General features: G+C 41.7%; 1 protein-coding gene across 1 annotated transcript in view; it reads left to right on the top strand.

Moving 5' to 3' along the window:
• Window positions 1–27,287, top strand: part of LOC109044693 (ras-related and estrogen-regulated growth inhibitor-like protein) — a 214,140-nt gene that overhangs the window by 179,775 nt on the left and 7,078 nt on the right. The window lies entirely within an intron of this gene.

Genomic DNA, 27,287 nt, shown 5'->3' with positions numbered 1-27,287 from the left:
CACTTCCGATTGCAATTTCGAAATTCCCTCTTGTGTGCAGATGCTTCTATCCATAAGTGTTACTAAACCGTAAAAAAGTGAAAATCGAAAAAAACCCGAGTTGGTGTGTTTTCGAACTCACTGATTCAATTTTGGTTAGTGTAGGAAGTGAAACATAAACCAACACTTTTGTGTTGATTTTAGTTCAGTTTGCGGTAAATCAGCGCAGAAAACAATATATAGAGTGACTGGGAATTTGCATTCCTCTGATTGTGAAGTTGGTATCAACTCTAGCTTTTTATTAAACTTCTTCAAAAGAAGTAGCTTGAATTTTCTGTTGAAATTATCAACCGGAGGCAAGGGTTATTTTAGGTTTTACTTCCCGTATTTACCAAAATTTTGTGTTGAAATTTCTCTCGTAGGATCAGGAAACCAAAACATGTAAAAAAGTAATCAAATTCTCTAGACTCCCATTTGTGAGTCGCAAAGTCTAGTAAAGTTCGCATGGCAATCTGAGTTAGATAAAGGACCAATCTTGAATCTGATCGACTTTGATACTCTTGCAGCAGTACAACTGGATTACATTTTGCAATAAGAAACTACCTCTAGCTCCCCCATAATCTGGCATGTATGCTGTTTCTAAATTGGGCCAGAAATAAGGGTCCCTCGTTGCAAAATGTAATGCAACTAATGCGGCACAGTAAAATTGAGTTTGGAACTGATGCCCGAAAAAAAAAAAAAAAATTGCCGATGTATGTAGATACTTCGTCCACCAGAAAATTCCAGAATTACTACCTAGACATCTTTTCATCCTCATCTTTTACAGGCAACGATTTCTCAAAATTATACCGATTCATTTTTCGATGTTTTGATTTCCTCATAGACCACTTGACAAACTGAAAATTTTAGCATGATTATGTATGTTTTCTCATCAAAATTTTACGTGGAACGCGATTTGTACAACGGAAATTGCTAATCGTAATTCTTCACCAAAATATTCATATTTTCCTATGCACGAATTCAAGCTTCCCGCTCATAGGAAAGACAAAAATCAAATTGAGTTGAGTCCCACACTACCTTATCATGCCAGTTTCTCCAACCTCCATCTCGGCCATTGGCGGATACAGAAAATTGGCAACATTGTTTTTCTCCATTTAAACCTATGGAAATGTATCGATTGCCGAAGGGGTAAGCGCTTCGACAAGAATCGATCATTTAACATAGGTTTAAACGGAGGGAATCCGGCGTTGCCAAATTGCTAGATCCGCCTCCGATCTCGGCGCTTTGGCTGAGCTTTTGCCTGTCAATGTTTACACTTCGAACATAACAGGATGGGGAAGGGACAGTGCTTGATTGAAAACCTGCCTGAACCGTTGCAGTGCGTGATTTGCGACTAAAGGAGACTCATGCTTTTCATGTGATTGGAAAATTCGAACGCCTTGTAACCAATGCTAAATAAAAATTGTATTAGTTTAAAGTGAATATCAGTCATTTTGGTTGCGTGAATCATATTTCATGTGAAATTCGAAAAAGATAACGTACATATGAATGCTTGAATTTGTACCGTGTCTAGTGGTCCATTTAAACGTCAATACAGTTTTTAAACGAAGTATCAGCCATCATTTATTTTTGTATGGATTTTCCCATAGGACCGAGAAACTCGATGATGACTCATACATCGTTTAAAAACCGTATTGACGTTTAAATGAGCCACTAGGCAAGGAATAAATTCAAGCATTCTGATGTATATATTTTTGAAATTTCACGTAAAACATGATTCACGCAACCAAATTGACTGACATCCACTCTATACTGATAAAATACAGTTTTTATTCAGCATGGGGGGGAGGGGGGAGGCTGAGAAACTCAACGATGGCTGATACACTGGAAAAAAAGTCGCTTGGATCTAGAGTCCAGACTCTTAAAAACATTGACAAGAAAAAATACTGTTGATTCAATCGGACTCTTTGCTGAGTTCAAAAGGAAATCTGCTTAAATCAAGAGACTCGGCTCTTCGATTCAAGGAAAGATCGGATTGAATCAAAAGTATTTTTTCTCGTCAATGCTTTTAAGAGTCTGGACTCCAGATCCAAGCGACTTTTTTTCCAGTGTACCTCGTTTAAAAACTGCATTTCTTATAAATGACAGTCAAAATCAAACTCTTGATTTAATCGCCAACATGGCAATGCAAGAAAACCCCAGCATTTCTTTCTCTCTTTCCATGTTTTTTCTTTTCTCTCTCGCGTGGCGTTAGTAAATCACAGTCGGACGGTGGAATTTGAAAACAAAACAATGGAACGAAGCAAGAGTGCATTTTACAGTGGTCGAAGCATAATGTTCCGATTTTATCTACGATGAAGCGATCACACTTGCATAATCCAATTGTTCAACCGGTTGACTCAGAACGGGTTCACTCTCAACAGCATATTTGCGTCATGTTTTCCAGCTATATTTTTCTCTCACTCCGTTGATTTTCTCTCTCCAGTCATTCGCTCGTATCTATACCGTAGAAATTGAGCATTGCAAAGGGTGAGAGCGGCCCCATGTTAATTCACCAAAATTCAACGCATAAATCGGAAGATATCAGGTTGATCCAAGGCTAAATCTCCTCTTAAAGCGTGTTCCATGGATCATAATAGGACTTTTCTCATGAGTGAATTTCTTCCAAAAGACCTTTTACAGGGGCTACACGCTACATCCCCCCCCCCCCAAAGTTCTGGGAAATAAATCGTTTTTATCGCACTTTGTCAACGGTAATTCACCAAATTCAATTAAAATCGGTATAAATTGATATGCTGGTCTCATTAATGACATCAGAAAAATCAAAATTTCAATTAATATTGGAGTTGGTGGGTATCAGACTTAAAAAGGCAAATAACTTGGTCTTAGGAGTCTAAAGATGGCATTTAGTGAACCCCCCGAAACCCCACTTTTAACTGAGATTTATATTTTTCTAATTTCAACAATGAATTCTCCGTGTCAAGTCATGGATACATACAAATTCGCATGAAATTCGGTGCATTACTATTGCCACAACCAGTGCCAAGACGCAGGACAAACGATTGATTTCCCAGAACTTAGGGGATGTAGCAGTCCCCTTATAAAACCCCTTTTGGTAAATAACACATAAGAAAATAAGTATTGTTTTGGCTCATAGAGTACGCTCCTGCAGACTGACGTATTATCCATAGATCACTCTGTATTGTAAATTGCTGATATCGAAAAAAAAATCTCAGTAGAATCGTGAAGACTTAACGCTTATTAAGAGTAAAATCAAATGAACGTAAATAAGTGTAAATCAAAATGCTTAAATAAACTCCACGGTTAGTTTTTTTTGTGCATCAAGTGAGCACCTCTATGAAGTATGAATGAGCCGGGAGTATGACAAATACATCGTAAAATTTAGTCCATTTGTGCCAATAGCACGCCGCACGCGATGCCGCACAGTGGATCGAGTCAATAAGAGAGGTCGGACATGAAATTTCTTACTAAAACTGCAAATTTTGTCGATTATTTCGTCAAACATCAAGTTTCGAGGGATACTTCCTGCAGAAAATTTCACGAGGAAACCAATGGAACCACTTTTAGAACCTCTAAGTTTTGTATAAACGGATTTATAAGCGTTTAAAGTCTCCGAATTTTGTCCGACCTCTCCTATTGACTCGATCCACTGTGAGCCGTCTCCATTTCTCCAAGGAGACTTAAACGCGGCGATAGAAAAGTAGTCGCAACGCCGGAAGCGTGGCGCGTGCTTTGCTCGTATATCGATTGATCTGCCATTTATATCTGTGGGAAAGGATCGATAAACAGGGTGTTCGCAAAGAACACCTTCATAATCGATTCTTTACCACAGTTTCAAATGTGGGAATATCGATAATCGATTACTCACGCTTCGTCATTGGCAATCGCCAATTTAACTTTAACTCAATCGAGTGCTGTCAGTTTTGACTTTGAACGATTAAAGGCTCAAAGGAAATTTTATGGGATGAGTCAACTGAGGACGAACTTTTTTCGAGAGAGCTTCTTTTTGCACGTTGGACTTTAAAAATCACAGTTTCAGTTTTTGGCGTTAAATTCTCGTTTGGTCATTAAACACAAGTTCGGTTCCATGAATCAAAAGTCAACAAGGTAGGGCTGTTCCATGTAAAATTAGAAAAACTTCGGTTCCAAAAACCGAACCCAAATTCTCCAACGAAACCAATATCTTAGCGTTAGGTAAGTTCACACAGAACTTTTCAGCTATGAGACGTGCTCTGCGTACATACGAAGGAAATACTTTCAGTTCACATGGAATATCCAAATTTTCGATACACGCAACCAAAATTCTCGGGACTAAGAACCAAACTTCGATTTAGGCAACCGAAGTTTGTGACAGCCATACTAAAATTCTTATTAGCTCTCATCAAAGACTTCGGTTTTCTGAACTGAGGTTCAATTTGTGCCACTGATAATTTCAGTGGCTTGGGTCAGAAACTTTACTGCTCCCCGTGAACTGCAGTTCACTCCTTCTAACCGAAGTTTTTTTTTTATCCATGACCACGCGTCTCCTTGGCCAGCCCTAGAATCACGTTCATCCAGCTGCGAACCGTATCAATTTGCTTCGATGAGAACACTGCACTGGTGTGCTAAGGAATAACGTCGTATAAACTTTCCAATGTTGCCAAAGTTCTGTCGATAAAATGTGTGTTTTTTAGGGAAGTTATGAATATATTTCCTTGAAAGTTCTAGATACGGTAGATTAAAGTTTGATTACAATTATGTTAACAATTAAAATAATGTGCATAGATCATGAGAAAATTCGGATTTCTTTGGCAGAAATTCGGCAACGTTTGAATGTTCTTTGGCATGGCAGAATAAGTCTAGGTTGGAGGGGGGGTAGCGGGTGCTGATACATTTTAGTCGCGGGCATTGGGGCAAAGTAAGTAGGATAGGCGAGCACTTTGAAGAAACGCCGTATGGACAATAATATATTGCCAAATGTATTCTAATAGAACCCGGACTTTCTTGAGAATTAATGTGCAACTGCCTGAAATATGATGAATTTTACGTTGAAGTGGAAACCACCAAGTAAACCGAGCATTTAGAATATCATTGTTTCCAGTGTTTCCTACACCGAGATAAAAGTCTCTTGCATTCAGAGTCCAGACTCATAAAAATGTTTTCATTGGTAAAAAAACCTCTTGGTTCAAGAGTGCAGTTTCTTGTCGCCGGATTGAGTCTGGACTCTTGTTTCAATGCAAAATCCGCTTGAATCAATGCAAAATCCGCTTGAAACAAGAGTTCAAGACTCTTAAATCCGGCGACAAGAAACTGCACTCTTAAGTCAATGCAATGCGGCATTGGTCCAAGAGGTTTTTTTTACCAGTGTAACAAGAAAAAACATTCTTGATTCAATCGGATATTTGCTTGAATCGAGAGCCAAGCCTCTTCATTTGAGCGGATCTATTTTTGAATGATGCAAAAATCCGATTGCATGAGAGTATTTTTCGTGTCAAGTTGTTTAGATGTTGGGGGGGGGGGGGGCACGTAAAAAAATGACGTAATTTGCTAAAACGCATGAGTTCAAATGTGTAATGCCACTTGATGACACCACCAAGTAATACATTTTTTGAGTCCATTTTTCTACAATTTCGGATAACAGAATTATTTTTTTTTAAAAAATACTAGAAACTCGAATCATTAAGCTGCGACGACCCAACTTACCATACAAAATGACTTTGTCTGGGGATTTGGTCATCTTCTCACAAAGCAATCTTACATGAATCAATATTTCTGCGTGGAAATTCTCCACTTTCCGCAACTTTACAAAGAGTGTCTAAACATTTTAAAGGAAAGTAGAGTACCTTTATAGGGAGAGTATGGACAACTCAATTTATGTAGCTCTTAGGGCCCAAAAGGGCGACAACGTGAAAAACGAAAATCACTAGAAAAGTGCCGCTGCCAACCTATGCATTTGAAAGATTAATCAATAGGGCCGACAGCGTATTGTATACAAGCGTTTCTAAGGATTAAGACTTTAAAACTGAGAAAATTTATGCGAAATCAAAGTTTAATACGTGCTTTCATAATTTTTGATCGGTGTAAATTGTTGAAATGTGAAAATTATTACCACTGGATAATTTCCGTTCATAGGTTGGCTCCCCTTTAGAGCCCTAAGAGCTACATGACCTGATCAAACCTAACCTCCAAATTTTCGAGTTGTCCATACTCTCTCCATAAAGGTACTCTAAAGGAAAGTGGTCATAACTTCTCTCGAAACTTGATATCATGTCGGAGGAAATTCGGCAACGATTGAATGTTGAATGTTCGTAAGCTGTTTTTTCTTGTGGCGGAGATGTGATGCGACTGATGCGAGGAAGTACTACACTCCGCCACTGTTAGGAGGAGCCATAACTGTACTTATTGTAGCGACCAGTGTCGCTGCGTTTGTCGCTCCTGATCGCATTTCATTCGCCGCGCCAAGACGGCCGCGGCTGTCCCCCCGTTCCCCCCGCCCTCACGTCTTCTTTTGCCACACCGAACGCAGAGTGTGCGAGAAAATATTGAAGGTAGCCGCACATTGACCCTCCTAGAATATCGCCGTGCTTATGCTAATTTCAATAATCGACCCGTAGCACCCGGGACTTTCGGCCTCTGAGTCCGGGACGAACAGTATGTCTATATACCTCGTTAACTTTTTTTTTTTTTTTTTTTTTTTTTTTTTTTTTTTTGTTTTTGTGTGTGTGTGTGAGGGTGTGTGTGTTAGGGAGAGAGGGTATGTGTGTGTGTGTAATAAGAGTTCATAGGTTGGCTGCCCTTTGAGGCCCCAAAAGAACCACGATCGAACATCAAAATCACTGACTTGTCCGTTCGATCCTCCCAGCCCCCACCTCCAGCAGTAGTTTCGCATTGTGAGATATTTCAGAGCCCCAAAAGCACAGTTAATCGAAACATCAGATTTAGTAAGTTGAACAGTGGGTAGGGTTGGGGGGCAGCTAATTACGGAATAATAATTAAGTCGTTAAAATTTTGTCGATGATCCGCTATTGAGGAAGGTGGCTGGCCAGAGGAAGAGTGCAATCATAGCGGGCGTACAGGGTCGTTCATCATAGCTGGCAAGCGGCCCAAGGTCGGAGGTCAATGCCTGATTTTGCGCGGCCTTGTTCACGTCCTTGCCTCGCAGCTGGTGCCCCGTGCCCGGCGCGCCGTCCCGGGTCGAACGCCCCCGGTGGTGCTTTCATCGGATTAACCCCGCACGTGAAAAATCACGCTCGTCAGTTTTCCTGATCGGAATTGACGCGAGGCGATGATCCAGATCCCGAAAACGGATTCACGAATGAATATCGAGATAAAATAAATGCAAATACAGTAGACTCTGGATTATCCGGATGAATTGTGCCGGGCCTAGAGTACCTGTATAGGGAGAGTAGCGACAGATCGGTTCATGGAGGGCTTAGGGCCCAAAAGTGCAGCACCCTTCTGAGCAACTTCTAACACACAAAATTTCACCGCCAGCCTACAGATTTCAATTCTAACCAAGATGGCTAAGAATGTACATAAATGAGCGTTCTTTCGCAAAAATAAGTAAATTTATGCAAAAAGTAAACCAAATACATGCTTTCTAAACGACGGTTCGTAACAATTGTATTTGTAAATCGCTCTGGACATTCGAAATTCATAGGTTGGCTGCCTTTTGGGCCCTAACTTTATTCGCGGAGGCATCGGTGAAGGCCTGATGGACTTTCGGAGTTTCAGATCTGTCGCTACTCTCCCTATACAGGTACTCTAGCCGGGCCCGATCCGGATAAAAAAAAATCCGGATAATAATAGTAAACACAAACACCACCAACCAACACCACAGTATTCTTATTATGTATACTCATGTACATACCAACACGAATTTAAAAGGTCAACCGCCAAATTGAACGACTCAATGGTGATTGTGAATGGTAGCCGACAACGATAAATTACAATACAACGATTAAAGCGCGCAATGCGTGAAGTATTCATGCAGTCTTGTAGCCGCTAATGTGCGTTTTAGGCTAACTAACCGACTGCACTGCGTTTGGCGTAATGCGAGAAGTATTTATGCAATCCAGTAGGCGCTAATGCGTTCCACGCCGACCTCACTGTTTGGCGCAATGCGTGAAGTATTCCTTCAGCCTTGCAGGCGGCAATATGCCTTGCGACCGCTTCTCCGCATATCCGCTCACTTATCGGAATGCGCACGTAGTTACATGGTTGCAAAATCGATCCGGATAATCCAGAGTCCGGATAATACGAAGCCGGATAATCCAGAGTCTACTGTACGCAAAGCGAGTCCATCTCTGCCGTGCAACGCAAAAACGCCGCAAGCGCCATTTTACATTTTTTGGAAACAACGTATCATGACAGAAAAACTTGTGTACCTTGGGACAGTATTTTTATAGAATTCTTTCGCAAATACTATCAAAAACTTAACCTAAAAATTTGAGGTGCATGGGTAAAACAGTTTTTATGTTACGAAGTGGTAAGTCCCCCAAAAAGAGGGAGAATCTTGATGGATTTACGGCGTTTTTGCTCAGCATGGCAGATCTACATCTGCGGGCCGAACACCTCGATAATCGATCCTTTTCCATGGAATTAAATGATGGATCAATCGATATATCGCAAAGCACGCCACGCCACTGCCATTATGTGTTCTGCCTCCGATCAGAAAAAAAGGGAAATTACGAACATTTCGACAACGGCCGGGGGGACTCGAAAACGGTACGCCGTGACCCCACCCGGGGGGACGACGGGGTCATTTTTTTCGTCGCGTGGCACGTTTACGAGAGTGAATTTACGGCAGATTGCTCCGACCACGCACAATGGGTCAAGTTAACCAGAGAGGCCGGACATGAAATTTTTGACTAAAATTTCAAATTTTCATGTTTATTTTGTCATAAATGGAGAAATTGCACGCACAAATTTTATTGCTCCATCTGCCAGTGCCTAATGAGCTTAGTTAGCAGTATTTTTCATAATTTTTTTCTGACACGGGAAATTGGAGGAAAATAGTTTAAAAGTGAGAAAATGTGCCGCCTTATGACGTCATCTGGCGGCATTTTTCATTTAAACACATCACTGGAAAAAAAAGAAAACACATATGATCTGGCGTTCAGACTCTTAAAAACATTGACAAGAAAAAATACTATTGATTCAATATCGGACTTTGCTTAAATTAAAAGGAAATCCGCTCAAATTAGGAGGCTTGGTTCATTGATTTAAGCAAAAATCCGATTGAATCAAGAGTATTTTTTCTTGTCGATGTTTTTAAGAGTCTGGACTCTAGATCCAATGTGATTTTTTTTTTTCAGTGCTGATAAATACGTCCAAATTTTGTCCGACTTCTCTTGGCTGGCTCCGGTGTGCGGCGGCGGATCGGACGAACGGCGAGGGTGTGTTTATTTGATCATGCTTCTCATGAGATCGGTATATCACCTGTCCGGTGTCTGCCCATGCGCATGCGCCGAATGGGGACTCACGCGCCCGCGGAGTACATCAAATCGAAATGAGACGCATGTGAAACAGCCGCAGCAGCCCGGGCGGACGAGGGACCACGCAGGAGGCGGAGGAGGCATCCGGATGCGTGCATAGAGAAATTGAGCGGTTTATTAAAGGAAAGGACCTGGTTTAGAGGTGGCGCGAGCATGGCTCTTGATAATTGGAATCAGTGGCTACAGTGAGGGAATTTCGAATTTTTATACTGCCGTGCTCAAGAAAAACGCCCTAGGCCTTGTCTCCACGGGACGTTTTCAAGGGATTTGTCCCAAGTTCGAATCGCAGGAGTTAAACTTCTGGGATTTTTCCCAGTTACCGTCTCCACGGGACGAGGCTCATACGGTCCTGCGACTAGTTTGCGCGGGAAGATAACTTAATTAAAGTCGAGTATTCACCCGGGATTAAAATAATAATTGCACTCAATTGACAATTAGACACATTATTTTAACTAAACAAACCTGAACAATGGAGTATTCCACAAAATATCGCACAATTCGTTTACACTTCTTCCTCTCTCTCAGTGGGTCCTAGGAGTAAAAGGACCATACTTGGTACTGGGAAAAATATTGATTAACTCAATATTTTTCCCAACTTCGGAAGTGGGATTTTTCCTGGGACAAATCTCGTGAAAAGGCCCGTGTAGACAAGGCCGTATGAACATTCAACGACTTATCTCCACGGGATTTTTCCCATGTTCAAATCGCAGGAATGAAACCTCTGGGCTGTTTTCCCGGTAAGAAACACAACAAAATTTCTTCTCCTTCTTTTTACGTCATTTCTGGGACTTCTTAAGGACTCTTAGTTGGCACTGTGATTGGTATTGACTAACTCAATATTTTTCCCAACTTCGCAAGTGAGTTGCAGTTCGCGCAACTCTACGAATCTGCCAAAGAGGATGAACCTGCGGAAACTTCTCGGTCAAAGTTCAAGGAGTGATCAGAGATCACCCCAATGAACCACTTTTTGTGGCAAGGAACCACTAATTTCCGGCTAAGTTTACAGACGACTTAAGTGTCATTAGTTTCCTCATCCAAATACGTAGGTCGTCTACTGGATAGTGGATATGCCAATAAAGTAGTTTGTTTGGTTTAAAATACGGTGTGGGTATTGTAAGAACATTATATAATTTGTTTAAAGTATGGTTCGATCGACCGAATTTCTCGTGCAGAGTACTTCAGGCTTCACTGAAAAAAAATTCTTGGCGTTTTTACCAAGGTCCGTTGGTACCTTTACCATCTCACTTTTTTACCAATTATTGGTAATTTTACCAAGACAGACTGGTAAGCTTACCTAAAAACTGGAATTTTACTGTATTTTTCAGGTAAGAATACCACTTTTATTGGTAATCGATTCCCGGTTACTTTGCCATTTTATCTCGGTAATTCTACCACAGTCGATAAAAAATATTGGCGTTTTTACCAAGGTCCAGTGAAATTACCGAGAAAGTTCAATAATTTTACCGAGATTTCTCGGTAAAATTACCAATTCCATAAATGGTAATTTTACCAAGAAAAAACTGGGATCAAATAGAACTCTGAATTTTTAGTAATTTTACCCTTTTCTTAGTAAATACACCGATATTTTTTTTCAGTGTGGTTTAAAATGTAGTGTAGGTATTGTAAGAACATTATATAATTTGTTTAAAATATGGTTCGATCGACCGAATTTCTCGTGCAGAGTACTTCAGGCTTTGTGCGCGAGGGGTCATGTTCGTGCGGATCGTTGATGCGTCTTCTTGGGTGGGGGGGGGGGTGGGGGGATGCATGGAGGTGGGAGGTAGGAGGCGTCAACGCGACCTAAATAATTGGCGGATAACTCATCCTAGTGACGCATGACGATCCCGGCCTAGGCCGGGCAGATAAAAAAATGGAAGTATTCATGTCCCTGCTAATTCTTCGGATCCACCCCTTTTCACAGCGCACAATTTACTATCGAACCTCTACGCACCACTCATCCCGCAACAGGGTTGCCACAACTAAAAAATCGTGAATTCCTTAATGTGATGAGTGGGAGATGGCAAAACTGCATGCGATTAGAGCCCAATTTAGACGGTCAAACTTGTTCGTCCGCTTTCATCAGATGGACATAAGTCGATCCGTCTGAATTGGACGTTTTACGGGTTCGTGGAATTTTTTCATGTGATATTTCCAGGCACTTTCAAAAATTATACAATATGAGCGTTTAAAATTTAAATTGGTGACTGGCAGCTCTAGTGTCGGCCTGGCTCAAAAGGCCTGGTTACACGCTCATATTTCCGTCAAATTCCGATCAAAACGATGACCAAGATGGCGGTCGAGAGTTATATCTAGATTGATGAGTAAAATTAATTAAAACAGCGTGTTGATTGAAATAAGCATGAAATAAGCACGGTTGTGTGGAAATCAGATGAAGGATGAGCCCCACAGCTCCATCATCTACCATCAAATTTTTGCAGGCCGCAGAAATTTGATGGTAGATGGTGCGCTCCAGTCACCATTTGATCGGAAATTGATGGAAATTTGAGCGTGCAACCAGCACACAAAACTCTTGGGGGTAGAGTACCTATATTGAGAGAGTATGGCCACTGGGCCCCATGGAGAGACTTAGGACCCAAAAATGGCGGTGCTTTGTTTTGGTTTTTGTTGATGAGAGGGGGGTCATTGCCAACTTTTGACGGTTATCACCAACCGCACTTGCTGCCAACCTTACTACATCTAAGATAATTTTTCTTAAAAATTGCACACGATTAGCCTTAAAAATATGTAAAGATGTCGCAATAGTGCATTTGAGTAAATTTCTCGTTACGATAAGCAAAGACAACTACATTTTGAGTCATTTTGCATTACATTAACTTATAGCGTCCGCCATTTTTGGGTCCTAAGGGCTCCATTCAGCCTAAGATGGCTGAGCCAATCAGAGGTGGTAACTCAAGTGGCCATACTCTCTCAATATAGGTACTCTACTTGGGGGTACTGATATGTTTTCCGTTCCATTTAGCACTAATACTTCCAAATATACCCAGAAAATAAACCGTATTTATATATCGTCCTTGGGAGTTCCACGCACGAACTTCACGTTCACCGTTCAAGAGAAATGAATTAATCTTGAGTCGAATTTTCTTGGTCCGCAATTAATCTCTGTCGGAGCTTGGCAGAGCGGACGCACCGGGCACCGAGCTTTGACGCATGCGAAACTTGCATTTCGTGTCGCCGATCGAAGTGGATCATCGGTGGCCCCGGGACGCCGCCGCCCGTTACTCAGCTGTTTACCTCTTGACAATTTTATCGGCTCAAATTGATCTGATTGCGCCCTCCGTGCGTGATCAGATGCAGTTCGAATCCAGTTGGTCCTTGATTGATGATGTTTCAAATGACTCCGACGTAAAATTGCATCCGTGTGACTCTGGTGAGTCATCGTGCGAGGCAGGTAGCGAAACCGACTCCTGAGACCTATTGAGCTGCATTTTGAAACGGGAAACCGCTATTCCTGGATCATTTTAGAAACAATATGAGATATGTAAAAACTCTGCAGCCAGTGACGAAACACACATTTTCAAAACTATTAAAGCTAGGATAGAAACAAATAATGCACTGAGACATTTCGACTGGAAACACCGTAACACTCTTCAGTTGGATAAAATATATTTCACAGGCAAATAGTGAAATCAGGCATTTTGTAAAATGTCTAGGCAAATAGTGAAATATTCTAACTTAGATTGAAATTTTAACTCTTTTCCTAATTTTAGTCAAAATAATTCATTGCTCCTGCAAGAAAAAATTCTCAGTAAAAATTGTTATCACACAAAGTATTTTAAACGTGTTTTACCTCCTGAACAGGCACTTATCTTGAAATTTTCAACATGTCATAAATTGCAGAATTTTTAGAATCCCAACATTTAAAGATATGAGAAGTGATTGAAGAGGAAGAGCCAGAAATGTTCACAGGTATTTGAGAGGTATTTTTCCAAAAATAGTAAAAACTGGTGAGCTTCTTGCCATGAATTCGCAAAATTTCGTATAGACCGTGAAAATTTAACTGTCTGCCTAGACATTTGACAAAATGCCTGATTTCAATATTTGCCTACGACATATATACCAAGTGATTGCGATAGACGCACGGATCGTAAGACAGTAAGTTGGAATTTGTTAGCTAACGTGCGTTAAAAGTTGTGTTTGCCCAAGTCTCGGGCTGGTTTTCATGACCTCTCGAGCTTGGTTGCAGAAAATTTAGGAGGCTGCGCTGCACTGAGGATTGGCCCAACAAGGCCGAAACGCGTCTGCAGTTGCCTTTCTGAATGGTCGTCACTAGTGTTGCACTAAACAGCGTGTCTCTTTGAGGGAAATTTGTTCTCATACGAGCTTTTTCCCTCTGTTTTGAGATTTTCAGCTTTATGCTGATTATTAACGCACATTGGCTAACAAATTCCAACTTGGTATCAAGTATATAATAAAAAAATTTAAACATCTAAAACTTAGCCTTAGTAAAAATAGACGAACGCCCAATGAGAGGTTGGAGGGATGGGATCGAAGCAGGCGTGTTTAGGTGCTCGATACCCTAAGGGTTGTTGTTTGATAGGGGGCAGTGGGGCAGTGGAGGTTAGGTGTCGTAGAGCGCTAGGGAGTGCTATAAGGCGAGTCGTCCTGTCGGAGAGTTTGCTATGGATTGTCAAATCTTGACTTGTTGAAAAATCTCAGTGCTTACTGAAAGGAAATTTCAAGACCGAGTAGGTATTCAGGAGCTAGGTGATGGCGTGAGAAGCCATGAAAGGGTAGGTAAAAGTAAGTTTACTCCGCACTTAGACCCTTCGTAAACTATAAACACGTTATACCAGACGGTAAATGTATATTGGCCGGAGACTTTAACGCAGAAATAGAAAAGTAGAACATACAGATATCAAGTCCGATTGGCTATAGCAAATCCGGGAGGCGTTGTATCCCAGACGAAAGATCGTAACTCCAATCAAAGGTCAAGTTAACGCAACTGCGAACTGATTATTGAAATTGGTAGACTGAAATACTATAGACAAAAAATACAACGAGGTGCAATCCTATTGGTTGAGGCGGAACCGTAATGGACCACTAGACAAGGTACGAATTTCAGCATTCTCATTCATGATTCTCAACAAAAATTTCACGTAGAACACGATGCGCACAACTAAAATTAGCGAAATCAATACCTTACGAAGATATCTAATGATTCTTATTGCGTGAGTTCAAACCATCCACTCATTAAAACTCAATGCTCTAGGTGATTCACATCGCGCGCTGCACGTTTATCATGACAGTCTCTGCGATATAAAAATCTGGCAACCTCGATCTTGACGCTTTGGCTCAGCCATAGCAAATTGCTTATAGTTTGAACAACACATGATGGGAAATGAACATTGCTCGATTGAGAAGCTTGCTGAAACCGTTGTAGTGCGCGATTTGACTCACGTAGAGCTTTGAGTTTCTTGTGAGCGGGTAGTTCAAATTCCTCGTAACCAATGTGAAATAAAAACGTTAATATCTTCGTTAGGAGTTAGTTTCAGTAATTTTCGTTGTGCAAATCGTGTTCTACGTGAAATTCTGGTTGTGAAATTTATATCAGATTGCTTAAATTCGTACCTTGTCTAGTGGTCCATTACGGTTCCACCTCAACCAATAGGATCGCACCAGTTCCTTGTTGTCTTTTTTGTCCATAGTATTTCAGTCTACCAATTTCAATAATCAGTTCGCAGTTGCGTCAACTTGACCTTTGATTAGAGTAACGATCCTGCGTCTGAAATACAACGTCTCCCGGATTTGCAAGCCAATTGGACTTAATATCTGTATGTTCTACTTTTCTATTTCTGCGTTAAAGTCTCCGGTCAATATCCATTTGCCGTCTGGTATAATGTGTATATAGTCTACAAAGGGTCTGAGTGCGGAGTAAACTTATACTTTTACCCTTGCGGGGTCCATTTCACGCCGGATCCATGCACTCAGAGTAAGAGATGGTCAAAATAGCAACTTTAAGCGTGAATTTCGCGCCGGGATTTTTAACAGTGCATCTCTTACCTCATTTGTCGCTTCCAACCACCCGCTACCACCAATAGGATTCTTGCCTGGGGCCCTCTTTGCCTAGAGTCCCTTTATACTGAGAGTCAAGACAATGTGAATACATTTCTGATTGGTTCCCGTATTTTAGGCCGTCACAGTGTCACAAACGGGAATAAAGATTACATTTTCACCGATTGCAAAGATTATAATCTGGAATGGACCAGGGAATTTAGGGTTTGGTAAGGAACAAACGGAATGAGAGAAGGAACGGAGAAAATAATTTGAGAATGGGCCGATCAAAGATTACAAAAAACGTTCAATTTCTGTAATCCTTATTCCCGTTTGTGACTCCATGCGGGGGTGTTGTCTGGACTCTCAGTATAAAGGGACTCTATCTTTGCCTATCGATTTGTCTATCAATGTCATTAATCAGCCTTTTCCTCCCCTTTATACTGATGGATGCTGGCAACGTCGTCCCATCAACGGGACCTGTCGAAGGGAGCCTCCACTATGCAAATCATTCTCATCCTCATCGTCCCCACGTGAGCAACAATAATTTTCCGCGCCCAAGTTCGACGAAAAAAGCTTGACGCCGATATGTAAATGAGCGCGCAGGATCAACGCTGGGACCATGGACTTGGCAGAGGTGCCAATTTTGTCAAAAAATCATGAAACTCTCTCGAGATCCGACAGTATTGGTCAGAAATTTGACGACAGTATTCAGGGATATACGTACCAAATATGCAATTAAGTTTTCAGTATATTTGCAGACGGGATAGTTTGCGAGGCGTGGTCGCAATGTTCACTACTTTCCCGATCTAACAACGGGACCTCAAACATTTTTTTCCTATCTCAGTACATGATAATAAATATTAGTATGAGTTGAGGTTTGTTTGTATAACAAGGCAGGTTTTAGCCTTTTAAAATCCACCTTTGGCGTGACCTTTTTTTCCGGAAAAGCCAATGAAAAAAAAAGCTGTCAACCGAATTGTATAGATGACGTCATTTGTATAAGCGAACTTCCATTTGATCTGTGTTTCAAAGACTTGTTGATATCTCGTTCAGGCTTTGATGAAAAAAGTAACCGTCGTTTGAACTGTTTTCCAAGTAAGATTTTGAAGAGAAAACATGTGACTTTTTCTTCTGCTTTAGACCTTATCTACTGCTATACTAAGGAAGAACGTCACTTGTACATTCTAGAGTTGCTAGATTTCCCCGGTAAAATATGTATCTTGAAGGATAGTTTTGCATATTTTTCCTTGAAATTTTCACGTATTTTAGAGTGAATCCCGAACAAAATTTTCTAAAATTTTTAAAGAAAAATATTCAAAATTTTTAAGTAAGTTCGTTCTTACTCGAAGGAAACATGCCAATGTCTGGAGACCCATACGGCGTTTTTCCTTAGCACGGTAGTCTAGTAGTCTATTACCTCCACTAGCCCCACTGAAATAAAATCCAAAAAAACCAATACGTAAAAAAGAAGAAGAAGAAGAAAGAAAAGAACCATGTGATAATGTTTGCAATTACTGCATATTTTTCATATTATTTTCCGTTTTTCTTTTCCTTCACTGGAAAAAAAAACACATTGAATCTAGAGTCCAGACTCTAGAAAGCATTGACAAGAAAAAATACTCTTGATTCAATCGGATTTTTTCTTGAATCAAAATGAAATCCGCTTAAATTAAGAGGCTTGGTTCTTGATTTAAGCTAGGTTCTGATTGAATCAAGAGTACTTTTTCTTGTCGATGTTTTTTAGAGTCTGCATGGACTCTAGATCCAATGTTTTTTTTCCAGTGTTCTAAAAAGAGAACGGGGTAGACACTTTAATCCCGAGCAAAAATTAAGTTCTACTTTGAAATAAACTAGTTACATCTGGAGCACAGCGAGCAACCCGACAACCCGTGACGTCCATACGGTATAAATAACAGCCCCCATGGTTCGTATTACAACCTACCACTCGCCCTTTTTTACGATTTATAGAATCGTTATTCTCCCTTTTGGGATCCTCCCACAGCCTCCACTGCCTTTTTGAGAGAACCCCATAAAATGGCACCTCCATAACACGTCAGATTTGTCTCGCAGACAAGATCGAGGGAATAAAAAGAACCGAGTTTTCACGACAATCGAACTTGTTATTTCCGCGTTCTTTTCTCACCTCGTTCGCTCGTCGCGAAATTACAGGCTGCGTTGACTTACGGTCGACGCCAATGATAGTCCGAGGGCATGCTTACCCGAGAAAATCATAGACCGAAAACCGCTACTTCTTGTTATGGACTCGGAGGAGTTAAAGTGTCTCAAGTCTTAAGTGGATGTGTCTTGAGTAATATGTCGACTCAAAAAAAAAGGACAGCACGTAGAAATATGAGGAATGGTGGGCATTGGACAGATTACTATACTGCCATGCTAAGGAAAAACGCCGTATGAACCTTCAGGCGTTGCCAAATTTCCTCTGATAAAATACGAATTTATTGGGGAAATTGTAAATATTTTTCTTCCAATTTTTCAGACTATTTCGTTCGCAATTTAATCTAAAATATTTGAACATCTCAAGGAAATATATGAGTAAATTGCGTCAAAAATACACGTTTTAAGAAGGGAAATTTGGCAACTCTCGAAAGTTCGTACGGCGTTCTTCCTTAGCACGGCAGTATAACTTTTCCAATCTGGCGCACTGAAACACACAAAGTATAGATGTTGCAATTTTTGACGATTAATCGGACGGCACTAAGGAAGCTGAACTTATCTCTACTATACTGAGTCTTTTTATAAGGAACCGATTTATTTAGCGGATAATTTTGGCTTAAATTTTGTAAGAAACCAGAAAAAAACTAAAAAAACGTGACTCGGACTGTATGAAACAAGGTGGTAAATTAGTGCTGGGTCCACACAATTTGGGTGGAAAAAGGCCAAAGAGACCAACAATTTAATCGAATTTGATCGAAAATTTTCGAAATTTTAAAGCATCTAATATGCAGTTTGAGTCGATTTCGTCCTTAATAATTACCAAATATAAGCGCATATCTTCTTACTTCTGTTCCTTTCTCCTTTCTTTCTTCCCCTTTTCTTCCTTCTCGAGTTTCTCTCCTCCCCGAACCGGCGCACAGTGGATCGAGTCAGTTAAAGAGGTCAGACATGCAATTTTCAACCGAAACCGCACATTTTGATGTTTAATTCGTCACATTTTAAATGTTAAGGGGCGCATCTAGAAGAAACTCTCACGAAAAAACCAATGAAACCACTTTCAGAACCTCAAAGTTTTATATAAATGGTGTCATGAGCTTTCAAAGTTTCCAAATTTTGTCCGACTTCCCCCATTTACTCGATCCACCGTGCGGTGGGGGGGAGCCGCACACCCCCAACGCCCCCCCCCCTTTGATCCAAATTCTAAGAGAGAATCTCACAAAAAAACCAATGAAACCACTTTCAGAACCTCAAAGTTTCGTATAAACGGAGTCATGAGCTTTTAAAGTTTGCACATTTTGTCCCACCTCCCCCATTTACTCGATCTACCGTGCGGCGGGGGGGGGGGGGGGGGGGCGCACACCTCCAACGGCCCCCCCCCTCCTGGATTCGAATCCTAGGAGAGAATCTCACGAGAAAACCAATGAAACCACTTTTAGAACCTCAAAGTTTTGTATGAGCGGAGTTATGAGCTTTTAAAGTTTCCAAATTTTGTCCGACCTCCCCCATTTACTCGATCCATCGTGCGGCGGGGGGAGGGGGGGCGTACACCCCCTCCCCCCCCTTCTGGATCCGAATCCTAGGGGAGAATTTCACGAGAAAACCAATGAAACCACTTTCAGAACGTCAAAGTTTCGTATAAACGGAGTCATGAGCTTTCAAAGTTTTCAAATTTTAACCGACTGTTTTAACCGGTAATGTTTGTCCGGTTTCCCTCATTGACTCGATCTACCGTGCGGCGGGGGGGGGGGGGGCGCACGCCCCCTACGCCCCCCTAGATCCGCGTATGTTGAGCCTTCCTCCCGGCGCCGGCTCTAGATATCCGTTCATATTTTGATCACCTGCACGAGCTTCGAAGTGCCCGGAAGAGCGGTGCATAAACTCCACTCCGCGAAACCTATCACTCACAATCGGCTGACCGTAATGAAGCCATTCCGAACGACCGGCCGAGTCAATATTTCCCGTAGAAGGAAGTAAATAAACTCTCCAGCCACCCCCCCCCCCCCGCCCCGCTGCGGCCCGACAGGGTTTAATGGCTCAAATATTTTCACCAATAAACGTAAAATAGAATTGGTGGATTAAATCTAGCTCAGCGTGCGGAGCGAGAGTACTATTAGAGGCGCGCTGCCGTACGGTAAGAAAAATCGCCGCATGAACATTCGAATGTTGCCAACTTTCTCCGGATAGATCATACTTTTCGATTAAAATTATCGGGCCAAGGCGGATTCACACGCTTCAAACGGAGGCGCGCGGAAGTGGTCCGGGGGTCTTCCTCCAGAAAAGTTTCGAAATTTAAAAGCATCCAGTATGCAGTTTTAGTTAATTACTTCATGAATATTCACCGAATAGACGCTTCTTTCTTTCTTTTTTCTTTCATTCCTTACTTCTTACTTTCTCCCCCTTTTCTTCTTCCTTTTTTTGGATGTATGCCGGCCCTACGCCCCCCTTTGGAGCCGTCTATGTTATCAAGGTCAGATCACGGTTTTGTCGCCCCTAAATTCCGAAAGTAGAAGACTACTTGATTGAATCCAACTAACACAAGTAGACGCCTTTGAAGCTCTAAACCACCGAAAAAGGCATCTTTTTTTTTTTTAATCCGACACCACGTTTCCGTACTTTGCTGGCCCTTCCAAAAATCTTACCTTGAGTCGTTGCCCATGTTGCCCCCCCCCCTTCCCCCACCCTTAAGTTCAGCTTTCCAAAGTATGAAGACAGAGTGCTCAGAGCTAAGCCACCGGATTACGCGGCAATGCTCAATGTGACGAAGTAAGATATTTTTCCTCTGTGAAGTTTCTCTTTTTGAATGCCCCCAATTTTCGAAAAGTTACCGTTTTTTCCAAGTTTTGGCGACCATAATGAACAAAACCTCATAAATCTCACGAATCTTAAGTTGAAGTTGAGAGGAAATGTCATGAAGCCCAAGTGAAAACGTGTCGGAACATACGTTTTGGTTTGAAACTGTTGCTAAAATTCAGCAAAAATTGATGAGCATCATCTCACGATAAGGAGGGATAGATCTAACTAGGGGCATTTTATTTGAATAACTCACCGGAGGAAAAATATCCTCATTCGGACACTTTTTACGTATCTCTACAGTTTCATCTCGGGACACCCTGTATTTTACCTTGAAATTTTTGGGAATACTATGGTCAACTATTCGTCATAATCTCTGAGAAATATTCAAAAAAAGAAAAATATTTATCTAGATGAACGATTATTTACCTCCTGATGATTACTGAAGTTTCATTCTATTCCTGTCTTTTACTCGATGACGTTGGCCATACCGGAAATCCCCGAAAATTTCATTTTTGAAATGACCATGATCATGAAGTAAAAAGCAAGAATAGAATTTCGGTAATCAGGAAGTAAATGCCAGATAATGTAAACCCAACCTTATAGAGCGAAAACAGATCGTCGGAAGGAAAAAAAAACATAAGTTTTCCATTTAATTCCTGTTTTTCATCGGGAGAAATTTGGCAACGTCGAAGGGTTCATACGACGTTTTTCCAGCAAGACAGGACGGGATCGGGCATTGTAGCAGGCCATAACGACCACCGCGCGGGCCGCCATGACTTTTGCCAGATTGTACTGAAAATTCACATATATCAGCACATTTCTCCATTGAACTCAATGTAAAATGTCCAGGTTTTCTCGCACAAGCCGGCAACCTTGGTCGTGACCCCGAGCACCGAGCGGGGAGATAGTGAGATGTTAGCAGAGCCGGCCCCGGGTAATTATCCAGGATTAATTTTCTTATAGGCAAACTCCCGGTGCGCCACATGCAGAAAGATGCCTCGATGTCAGATCGTGCGTAGAAAATATGAAAATATGGGGGGGGGGGGGAGGGTTGGAATTGAGGGGTGCGCTTGTGGCTGAAATGGGTCTGTTCTCAGGGTGTCCACAAGTCCGGAAGTAGTACTGATTTTTAAAGGGCGGTCCGGAAGCACTAAAAAAGTGCGGAAATTCCGCAAGAAGGTCCGGAATTTTTTTCATTGTTATGTTATTCATATTTCATTTTTGTCCAATTTGAGCGACATGAGGTCTCGTCAGTCCTCCGCTTTCTCGTACACTGGAAAAAAAAAAAACACATTGGATCTGGAGTCCAGACTCTTAAAAATATCGACAAGAAAAAGTACTCTTGATTCAATCAAAATCTAGCTTAAATCAAGAACCAAGCCTCTTAATTTGAGCGGATTTCCTTTTGATTCAAGCAAAAATCCGATTGAATCAAGAGTATTTTTTCTTGTCAATGTTTTCAAGAGTCTGGACTCCAGATCCACTGTGTTTTTTTTCCCCCAGTGTAGGATCCTGCCGTTATTTATCGATGGCTCCTTATATCGTCGCTTTTCTGACGTAAGGGCGTATCTCAACTTCCACTTGAGCCCTAAAAAGCATCGAGTTATATGGAAAACAGGGCTCACGTTGAAATCGAGATACGCCCTTACGTTGCGTCAGAGGAGCGACGATATCCGCTTTTTATGCGGCCAAAGTACCAGTGATTTGTATGATGCAGACTCCACGCGTCGGTGAATGGGTAAGAAAAATTAGAAACGCCTTCAATTTTAAGCATGCAACACGCATGGCCATAGAGCACGAATAGTTGTATCTTGCATCAAGGCGTTATTAGCAAACATGCATGTTGCGTCTTGCTGTGGAATCTTTTCCCGAGAACACCGTGCCACGCTCTTCCATCTATAATTCCAATTCAGTGATCTTCACTCACCTTTCTTTCCCCTCTCCTTTTTGCTATTATTTTGTGTACTTCCGAAGAGAGCAAATCGACGGCGTAAGTCCGCAATCACATATCTCTCTTGCGGTGTCTAAAAATCTCCGTCTCTGTGTTATTCTTTTAAAAGAGAACAAATTGACATCATTCCTTGTAGTTTATGCAGAATTTTCTTTGCACAGAGAAGAAAAATCACGGCAGTTTTAAAGAATTGCCGTTGAGTAGTTTCCCGTCTAAAAAATAAAGTATGACAGGAAGTTTGCGACGTTGCTAACCGAGTAATGTGATTGCCGACTTACACCGTCGAAATATATTTTGATGTATTTAATTTAGAAGGAACTATACTGTTATACATTTAAGAGTTAAATTCTATGCCGTAGTCAATAGCTATGTTTATGCGAGGACAGACTGTTTTGTTTATGCGAGAAGAAAAATTACTTTTGCTTTATTCGGATTTTAGCTTGAATCGAGAGCCAAGCCTCTCAATGAAAGCGGATGTCCTTTTGCTAAACAAAAATCCGATTGAATCAATAGTGTTTTTCCTTGTCAAATTTTTCGACTGTCCGACCTCTGCGGACGCAAGAGACCTATTCGTGTATACCTTTGACTTAAATACGTCCTCTTCCTGCCTTTTCGATCCCAACTTTTTTCCAGGCTTATAAATCCCCCGCAGTGTAAAAGCGAGGAGCTCGGCGAAAAAGCGAGTAGCGAAACCGGCGCAACAACCTGCTTCAACACCTTCGGAAACTCTTACTCACACTCGCGAATGTGAGTAATCGATTCCGAAGGCGCGCTTACACGGGCGGTATCCAATCCGACCGGGCAGAAACCAATTTCCCCGCGCCGCACAGTGGACCGAGTCAATAGGAGAGGTTGAGCATGAATTTTCAAACTCAAACCGCAAATTTCAATATTTAATTCGTCTCATTTTAAAATTTTAAGGGATGCTTTCAAAAGAAAATTTTACGAGAAAGTCAATGAAACGATTTTCAGAACCTCGAAGTTTTGAATAAACGGAGTGGAGATGTTGCATATCGACGGTGAAACTACCAAACCATGTATCTCGGTTTGCGACGTCGCAGACTTCCTGTCATACTTTATTTTTTAAATGAAAAACTACTTAACGTCCAGTCTTGAAAATGTCTGTGATTTTTCCTCTTCGTGCGGAGAAAATTCTGTGAAAATTTCAAGGAATAATATTGATTTGGTCTACTTCAAAAAAATAAAATGCGAGCGTAGATTTTTAAACACCGCAAACGAGATACGTGGTTTGGTAGTTTCACCGTCGATATGTGAGAAATTTGCGATTTGACTGTTGATTCTTATGTAAAAGTTGGCGAGAAACACGATGGCGCCACTGGTTTTCTCTGAAATCAACTCCCAAGCTCAAAAAAAGCTCTCAAGTTGAGGCCAAAATGGAGGCGATATCCCACGCTATCCTGAGAGTCCACCTCTATACGCCAAGACAAACTCTCCATGTAAAGATAGGGAGCAAATACATTGACAGGACTGCCGTGATTTCAGTTTATGAGTCCCCAAATAAGGTGGCAGCCCTGTCAATGTATTTGCTCCCTATCTTTACATGGAGAGTTTGTCTTGGCGTATAGAGGTGGACTCTCAGGATAGCGTGGGATATCGCCTCCATTTTGGCCTCAACTTGAGAGCTTTTTTTGAGCTTGGGAGTTGATTTCAGAGAAAACCAGTGGCGCCATCGTGTTTATCGCCAACTTTTACATAAGAATCAACAGTCAAATCGCAAATCCCTCACACATGCAACATCTTCACTTGTCACATTTTAAATTTTAAGGGGTGCTTTCAGAAGCAAATTTTACGCGGAAATCAATGAAACAATTATCAGAACCTTGAATAAACGGAGTTATAAGCGTTTAAAGTCTCGACATTTTGTCCGACAACTCCTATCGACTCGATCCACCGTGCGCAGCTCCTCGGGTCGGACGGACGATTCGTTTACTTAAGGCGACGTTATGTGAGCACGGGCCATCTTGGATGCGCCGAGCACCTTAATAAATTAGCCTTGATCCGATTTGCCGAGTGCAAAGTGCAAAAAACCCCGACGCGGGAACGGATTTATGCGCGCACGCGCGAGATGCCGATGCGAGCGCCGTGTCAACGCACTCCGTTGATCGGTGAGAGCGCGGAAAGTAATAGCGGTTTTTTTTCTCGCCTCGTAGTTGGATTCAACAGCGCGCAGAGAAAAATCTAAGTTATACGATTGTAAGTGCTTTTCGGTTTAGAGAACTCTGCCGTGATAGCGAACCTTGGCGAATCTTGGCGGGGGAGGGGGACGTATGAGATGTACATCGCCCCCCCCCCCCTCCGCGTTCGTCCGAAAGAAAAGGAGTAAGGAAAAGGATAGAAAAAAGAGGAGTAAGGGAAAGGAAATAAAAAAAGGAGTAAGAAAAAGGAAAGAAAAAAGGGAGTAAGAAAAAGGAAAGAAATAGGGAGTAAGAAAAAGGAAAAAACGAAGAAGGGAAGAAGGAAGGACGCTTATATTTAGTACTAATTCATTAAACAATATTGATCCAAACGGCGTATTAGATGCTTTAAATTTCGAAATGGAGATGTTGCATGTGTGAGGAATTTGCGATTTGACTGTTGATTCTTTTGTAAAAGTTCGCGAGAAACACGATGGTGCCACTGGTTTTCTCTGAAATCAACTCCCAAGCTCAAAAAAAGCTCTCAAGTTGAAGCCAAAATGGAGGGGATATCCCACGCTATCCTGAGAGTCCACTTCTACATCTAGGCCTTGTCTCCACGGGACGTTTTCATGGGATTTTTCCCAAGTTCGAATCGCAGGAATGAAACTTCTGGGATTTTTCCCAGTTACCGTCTCCACGGGACGGGGCTCTTTGCAGTCCTGCGACTAGTTTGCGCGGGAAGATAAATTAGTTAAAGTCGAGTATTTGACCGGGATTAAAATCATAATTGCACTCAATTGACAATTAGACACATTTTTTAACTAAACAAACATGAACAATGTAGTAATAAATAAAATATAGCACAATTCGTTTTCACTTCTTCTTCTTCTCTCAGTGGGTCTAGGAGTACAAGTACCATACTTGGTACTGGGAAAAATATTGAGTTAATCAATATTTTTCCCAACTTCGTAAGTGGGATTTTTCCCTGGGACAAATCTCGCGAAACGGCTCGTGGAGACAAGGCCCAAGACAAACTCTTCATGCGCAAAGATAGGGTGCAAATACATTGACAGGGCTGCCACTTTATTTGGGGACTCTGGAACATGGCGCAAGCTCTCCCATTTACATTACGACTCTTTGTACTCTATGGCACGGCATTACTTTACACCACCGGAGAAAACAACCGGCTCGGTTCGACGTGCGGGCGGAAACAGGATATGGGATACAGGATACGGAAGCTGGAAAACGGAACGCGAGTGGATTACGGGAACTACGACGGTGCCCGCGAAATGAGCGAAATGGCCGGCTTTTAATCGGTCCCCCGGCCGGCGGATGGGGGAGGGAGGGGGGGGGGGGAGTATAAAAATTGAAGGTCGGGGGTCGAGGAGCGTCGAGCCGTTAAATTTGCAAAGTGGCTCATAAGTCGTCGGCGGCCGCTCGCCTCTCATCACCGGGCTCGGGCTCGGGTCGGTGTTGCAACTTTGCAGGCTCGCAAGTTTCGCAAAGGAGTTCTGCCGTGCTAAGGAAAAACGCCGTATGAACATTCTAGAGTTGCCAAATTTCCTTCAATAAAATTTTAATTTTTGATGAAAGATATTCATATTTTTCCTTGAAATTTTCAGGACCTTTAGATGGAATGGACCACTAGACAAGGTACGAATTTAAGCGATCTGATACATGTTTCTTAACCAGAAATTTACGTAGAATACGATTCACACAACGAAAATTACTGAAACCAACTCCTAACGAAGATATTAACGTTTTTATTTCACATTGGTTACGAGGAATTTGAACTGCCCGCTCACAAGAAACTCAAAGCTCTACGTGAGTCAAATCGCGCATTGAAACGGTTGCTGCAAGCTGCTCGATCGAGCAATGTTCATTTCCCACCATGTGTTGTTCAAACTATAAGCTATTTGTAATAGATTAGCCAAAGTGTCAAGATTAAGGTTGCCAGATTTTTATATCGCAGAGACTGTCATGATAACGTTTAGTGCGCGCGATGTGAATCACGTAGAGCATCGAGTTTTCATGAGCGGATAGTTTTAATTCAAGCACCAAGAATCATTAAATATCTTCGTAAGAAGTTGATATCGGTGATTTTCGTTGAGCGCATCGTGTTTTACGTGAAATTTTGGTTAAGAAACATGTATCAGAATGTTGAAATTCGTACCTTGTCTAGTGGTCCATTGCGAACAAAATTATCTAAAAAGTTGGAAGGAAAATGTTGATAAGTTGACCAGGAAATCCGTGTTTTATCAAAGGAAATTTGGCAACGCCTGAAGGTTCATACGGCGTTTTTCCTTAGTGCGGCATAGTTGGCCGCGCGTCTGGAAATTGAAAGTCTTCTCTACCGGAATGGACGGTGCTTTATGGACCATGTGATTGGCCCAGTCGCGAGACGCGGATGATCAATCATCGATAGTTCTCTATTTGAAGCTGTGCTAAAGAATCGATTATCGAGGCCGCCGTGTTAATCGATCCTTTTCCATAGGTTTAAATGGCGGATCGATCGATATATCGCAATGCACGCCACGCCTCTGGTGATAGCGCTGCGTCACCTGATTAGTCCTGTCGGTGGACCTAACCAGCGGACAGGCTCATGTCCTCGCACTCACTGAGAATTTTCTAAACTGTCAAATATTCATATTTAGACTCGTGCTGGCAGAAGAATCGCCTTTAAATAGTAAATATGCAACCCCGCATTACGACCATGTTTGAATAGTTATCGCTCGATTGAGT

This window comes from Bemisia tabaci, chromosome 10 (assembly GCF_918797505.1).
Source record: "Bemisia tabaci chromosome 10, PGI_BMITA_v3".
NCBI classification, from domain to species: Eukaryota; Metazoa; Arthropoda; class Insecta; order Hemiptera; family Aleyrodidae; genus Bemisia; species Bemisia tabaci.
The sequence above is the reverse complement of the archived record's forward strand: the minus strand, read 5'-3'. Positions and strand labels throughout refer to the sequence as shown.